General features: G+C 38.6%; 1 pseudogene; it reads right to left on the reverse strand.

The window, feature by feature from the left end:
- Positions 1-993: 993 nt before the first annotated feature.
- On the reverse strand, positions 994-3,893 carry LOC109387052 (cilia- and flagella-associated protein 53 pseudogene; annotated as a pseudogene).
- Between the last annotated feature and the right edge of the window lie 2,435 nt (positions 3,894-6,328).

Raw genomic sequence — 6,328 nt, forward strand, 5'->3', positions numbered from 1 at the left:
ACTTGGAATTGTCTGTCAAATTAATCTAATGTGGATTCTGGGAGCAGGAGGTATTTACTGATTTTCAGATTTAAACTTGAACACTACGATGGGGAGAGTGGATATAAGAAGGAATTAAAAGATAAAGTTTTTAGTCTAAAAGAATTTAATATAATGTATGGGAAATAAGTAAAACTAACAACCATTACAAAAGCCTACTAGTTTCCCAGGGATTCTGAGAAGATGGCAGACTCAGTACAGGTGCTTGGCCCCTTTCTCCTGTCAAGGTCCCCAGTGGGCCTTTGAGGAGTTGGTTTGTATAAGTTTTGGGTAACGGGAGGGAAGGAAATGGTGGCCAATTGGAGCATCAGGACAGGGAGTGGGTCCCACCAGCGACACAAAGATTGAGTACTCCTGGACAGCGTGGGGCAGCCAAGCGGTTTCTTTGTAAACCCCTGGGACAGAGGAGCTGAAAGCCCTTAGCCCTGAGGAGAGTCTAACACCTCCGGAGGAGCCTGGAGCAAAATCTGACAATGCTGCAGATTCTTGAGGTTAGCCAGCTGCCCAGGCCTGTCACTTCAGCGAACCTTGGAGGGGCTGTCACAGTCCTCAGCAGCCTAGAAGAGGCCTGCCTTGTGAGGCAAACTGTTCCTCTCAGGTGCTAACTTCCATTGTCTCAAGATCTGGGAGAAGCCCTGGAATCTAGTGGCTTCTCTTCCTACCCTCTAATTTCCAGGATCACAGTTGGCTGGCCTGTTGTCACCAGCCTCCTGGGATAGTAAGTTCTGTTTTCTTTTTCTGTCTGCCAACTTACAATTGACAAGGAAATAGACCTTCCAGCTTTAAGAAATCTCTCTTCTAACAGTATGCTGAACTGCTTGTAGGTCTGCAAGGATGGTGATATACTTGGAGAGATGATGTGGAATACTGAACCTAAAAAAAGGGAACATGCAAATGTATTGCAGTCAAACATATGAAAAGACTGAGACAAAAAATGTATTGATGTTTATGAGACTATGCCGGCAGCGTATTGGGGCACATTCTCTGTGTGGGATGCGTGTTTCTATATGACACTTGAAATGCGTGGTCCAGATCTCTTGGACCTTGTCCTGGAAAATTCTGTTTGCTGCTACCCCTGCTTTACACTGTCGGCATGCCCCCTCCCTCTCTGCTCCCTGGGCCTGCTGCTGGTGGGACATTTGCCTCTGCAATTGTCCCCTGTATTTTCAGGCTAAACCTTAGTATCTTGCCAAACTCTCCTGTTCAGTGTTAAGTTCTTTAAGGCTTTCATTGATGTGATCCTCTTCCATAGCACATTCTTCCTGTTCTTTTGCTTTTCTGCCCAACTTTTTTGAATTTGAACTTTTCTTGTCTATAGGACCTCATTCACAAGCTGTTTCCTTCTCCTGGTCCTTCTCAGCTAACTTCTTTCCCTTTTCTTCCTCTGTGATGTTGTCAAATTCTTTCCCTGAGCTTTCTCTTCCTCACCTTGCTGTGACACATATTCATAAAATATCTTGTTTTCTTCCCATGGCTTCTCTTTTTTTTTTTTTTAATCATCCACTTCCTGTAACTATTGAAGGGCCTTCTGCACAAGCTTCATGTTCAAGTCCTGTTCTGTTCTGTATTCCTGCTGAATATGATCTGTCTTCGCTTGGCGAGCTTTTTGCTAAAGGTGCTCATTTCCTGCTTTGTCTTTTGTTTCTTTAGCTTATCCTGCTCATTTTCAAGTTTGACCTTGTATTGTTCTTTTCCATAAGGTGCACCTTGTGCTTTGATGTTGGTGACTTGGGCATCCAGCCCCGGGAATGTGTTCTACACCAGCATTTCCTGTCTTCTTGCTTCTTGAGCTTTTCTTGATCCATTGGTCTCCCACCCAGAGTTCTGAGAACATCTCCGCTTTCACAGTTTCTGCCCCTCCCGCTGCTCACTAACTGTGCTTTCTGCTCCTCACACACCTTCTGATGGATACAAAGCAACTTGGTATAAAACTCTTCACAGCATTCCCTGAATTGCCTAGATTTTCAGCCACAAAATTCTATTTTTCTTTCTTCCATTTTAATAATCTGGCTTTTCCTCTCATTCTATCTTTTCTTCTCAATTATTATTTTTTTACTTCATTTCAGTAAAATACTCATTTCTTTTGATGCTAGAAGTTTACATGGCTTATTTCATCTTCTTTCAGGGTTGATGAAATACTGTACCTTTAGTAAGTATTGGTAAGCCGAAAGAGAACCATCCTTCTAAACAGTTAGAACAGATGGCCCTATCAAGCTGGATTCTGAATTCTGCAGCAGAAATAGGAGGGGGGTGGGGGGAAGTAAATTTAAAGAAAAAAATAATTTAAAAAATGAAGAGCCCTGCTGAATATTGAGTCAACAATGACCTAAAATATTAGCTTAAGAAATCATAGCAGAATACAATAGAAGAAAAAAGAAAATAAGGAATAATAAAAGACATGTAGGATAAACTCAGAAAATCAATTATTCCAAATAATAAGAGGGAGAGAAAGAAAAAGAGAAACAACAAAAGTCAAAGAATTAACAGAAAAACATCTCCATGAGTTGGATAAAGAGTTGAGTTTTTAGATGATAAAGACCCTCTGAGTGCTGGAAGAACTTAATAAAAAAAAAAAAAAGAAAAAGAAAAAAATCAAACCCAAATAATCCTAGGACAATTTATGGACCTGTAGGATTAAAAGCACTCCTTATTAAGCTTTCAGACAGAAAAACAGATTTACAAAGAAAAGAGTGATAACACTACTGGTCTTCTAATCTGCAGCAGAGTAAGATGGAAGACAGCGAAATAACAATGTGAACTTTTGAGTGAAAAGTGTTGTGATCATAGAATCTTGTTCTTAAGACATTGTTTATAAACTGAGATGGGTGTGTTTGACATTTTTAGACCTACAAGGACTTAATAAGTAAACTGTTTGTATATCCTCTTTGGGAATGTAACTGTAAAAATTTCAACAAAAATTGAATTGAAGTATTTATTTTAAGTCAGGAAAGGATAAAATACACCAGGAAGAGAGGTGAGTGATGAATCACGTAAATGTAATTGATATGCAAAATTACCAGAAATCTATAGGATGCATAAGAAAATACCCTTCCTCTAAATTAAATCTAGAACAGGTTTAATGTGGTCATTTTCAGATAATAATAACATTCCCTAGTCCTCTTTTTTTACCAGAACAGTTTCATTCAGTAATTAAAATGCCAATCCCATGTAAGAGTCAAACTTCTGAATTCCACTCTAAATTACAGCTTCTTTCTTGTCTCTGCTTGGAATTATCTGACAAAGACTGTAAAGTACCTATTATAAAAATGTTTAAATGAGCAATTGCAAACACTCCTGAAACAAATATTAAAATAAAATAGAAAGCATCAGGAAAAGAACAGAAAGTATAAGGAAGAACCAAATGGAAATGTTAGAACTGAAGATATAGTATCCAAAATTAAAACTTACTGAATAGACTCAATAGTAGAATAGAGATAACAGTTAAAAGAGTCAGCAAGCTTGCATATAGATAAATAGAAATTACCTAATATGAATAATAGAGAAAATAAAGTTTCAAAATAAACAGAGCCTCAGGGACCATAAGCACTATGCAAAAGTTCTAATATTCATGTTATTAGAGTCACAGAGGGAGGGAGAAAAAGTAGGGTGCTGAAAAAATGTTGAAAAAACTGAAAAAATACTCAGTATGAATAAGGATATAAACCTACATATTTAAGAAGCTGAGTGAATCTCAAACAGAATAAGTCCAAAGAAACCTAAGCCCAGACATATAATAATCAAACTGCTGAAAATTAAAGACAAAGAAAAAACTCACAAGTAGTCAGAAAAACATGGTACATTACCTATAGGGAAACAATTATTCAAATTACTGTAGGTTTCTCGTCAGAAACCATGGAGGCCAGAAGTAAGTAGCACAGCATTTTAAGAGTTCAAAGAAAATAGTCATCAATCCAGAATTCTATGTTCGGTGAAAATATCCTTCAGAAATGAAGGAGAAAATAAGTGATATAGAAAATCAACAAACAATACAGAAAATTAATATGCCCAAAGACCACTCTTCGAACAGAATAAAATTTAGAAACTTTTAGTTAGATTGATCAACTTAAAAGAGAGAGAGTGAGAGAAGACACAAATTACCAATATCAGCAATGAAAAAAGGAACATCACTACAGGTCCTACCAACATTAAAAGGACTAAAGGACAGGGAATGTTTTGAAAACTTTATGCCAATAAATTCAACAACCATGTGAAATCGACTAATTCCTTGAAAAATACCAACTACTAAAGCACAATCAAGAAGAAATCTTATTTAGAGTAACTAAATTTATAATTTAAGATTTTTTTTTTACACAGGAAACTTCAGACCCAGATGGCTTCACTTATGAATTCAATCAAACTTTTATGGATGAAAATTATACATAAGCTCTTACAAAAAACTATAAGTGGAATGTTTCCCAATTCACTTTATAAGTCAACATATTTCTAGAAAGGGAAATTCCAGAATATCTCTCATGAACAGAGTCAAAAGCACTTAACAAAATTTTAGTGACTTGAATTCAGTGGGGGGTGGGCAGAAAATAACGCATCATAACCAAACAAAGCTCGTGACAGCAACTCAATGTGATATAACATTTGAAAATAAATAAATGTAATTGTCTATACTGACTTACTAAAAATTCAAAAACAATATAACCAATAGATATAGAAAAAGCATTAGGCAAATTCAACTTACCTTATGATTAAAAATCTCAACAAACTAGGGATGTAAAGGAATGTCATCAAATTGGTAAAAGGTTATCTACAAAAATCCTACAGTTAACATATTCAGTAGTGAATGGTTCAATACTTTCTACCTAAAATTGAGAAAAAGGCAAGAATATGTCTTACCATTTTTATTCAGTGTTGTAATGGAATCACTAAGCAGTACAATAAGGCAAGAAAATGAAATGAAAGGTGTATGGATTGGAAAGAAAGAAACTGCAGACAACCTGACTATGTGCACAGGATATCTTAAGGAACCTACAAAAAAGCTACTAGAACTAAGGTTTTTTCAGCAGTGTTGCAGGTTACAAGATCAATATGTGAAAATTTGTTTTAGTTCTATATATTAGCAATAAACAATTGAAAATTGAAATAAAAAAGTACCATTCACCAATTCACCATAGCATCAAAAAATGAGAGATACTAAGGGACAAACTTAACAAAAAAGTATACCAGACATGGACAACAAAAGCTACAAAATGCTGCTGAGAAAAAATCTTAAATAAATGTGTAGAAATATTTAATAAATCAGAAGACTGAATATTGCTATGCTTTCAATTCTCCCCAAATTGATTTATTTCTCCACAAAGTATTCTTAAATATAAAATAAAAGAAAAATAAATGATAAATTAGACTTCATTAAAATTTAAAACTTTGCTCTTCAAAAGAAGCTATTAAGAAAATGAGACAACTCTGCGGGACATGCTGAGCAGCAAAGGGACTCCCACGTGGACTACTTAGAGGTGGGCAGACCCGGCGGGTTCGGGAATTGGGAGGTGAGGCGCGTGGAGACACGGGACACGCCCGGTCTTCTGAGTCCGGGGATCTCAGCAGATTGGAAACTTCCCTCACCTGTCCTCCGGCCCACGTGCGCTGGGGCGGAGTCCTCAGGCCCGGATGGAAGTAGATCTGAGGAGGACGCGTGGGAGGACGCAGACTGCTCGCGCCCACGGAGGCGGACGCCGGATCTCAGTAGGTTGGACTGCTCACGGCTCTCTCCCTACCCCTCCAGTGTGCGGGCGCTAAGGCAGAATCCTTAGGTGTCGCGCGACAGACCGCGGGCATAGTCTGTATGCTCGTGCGGCTGCAGCAGAGCTGTGGGAATCCAGGACAAGGCAGACGGTTTCTGCAGAATCTGGACGCGCTCAGCCTCTGGTGCTGACCATCCCACCTGGTGTTCGGCAGGATTCACAGGGCACAGTTGCTGGGGCAGAAATCCCAACCCAGGAGGAGAAGAGGGAAACGAGAAGCGTGGAGACGCAGCCCACCCACTTCAGTGGTGGAGAGAAAAGCAGCTTAACCAGGGGGTGCCTGGTTGGAAGGGGCATTTGTTTTGTTTTTTTTTGTTTTGGGTTTGTTTGTTTTTTTCTCTCTTTTTATCCCAGATGGGGAAGATAAACTGCATAGAAAAGTGCACACTCCCACCCTCCCTTAGAATCCTTGTCCCCCTCCCGACTAGATCTGGAAACCGATCTCTGAAGAGAGAAATAAGCCAAAACAAAGGTGCTTCAACTCTCTGGGGGTTGAGTAATTTACATGAGTAAAGGCTGCAGGCGGCACAGGAATG

Source organism: Hipposideros armiger, unplaced genomic scaffold, assembly GCF_001890085.2.
Source record: "Hipposideros armiger isolate ML-2016 unplaced genomic scaffold, ASM189008v1 scaffold_146, whole genome shotgun sequence".
Classification (NCBI taxonomy): Eukaryota; Metazoa; Chordata; class Mammalia; order Chiroptera; family Hipposideridae; genus Hipposideros; species Hipposideros armiger.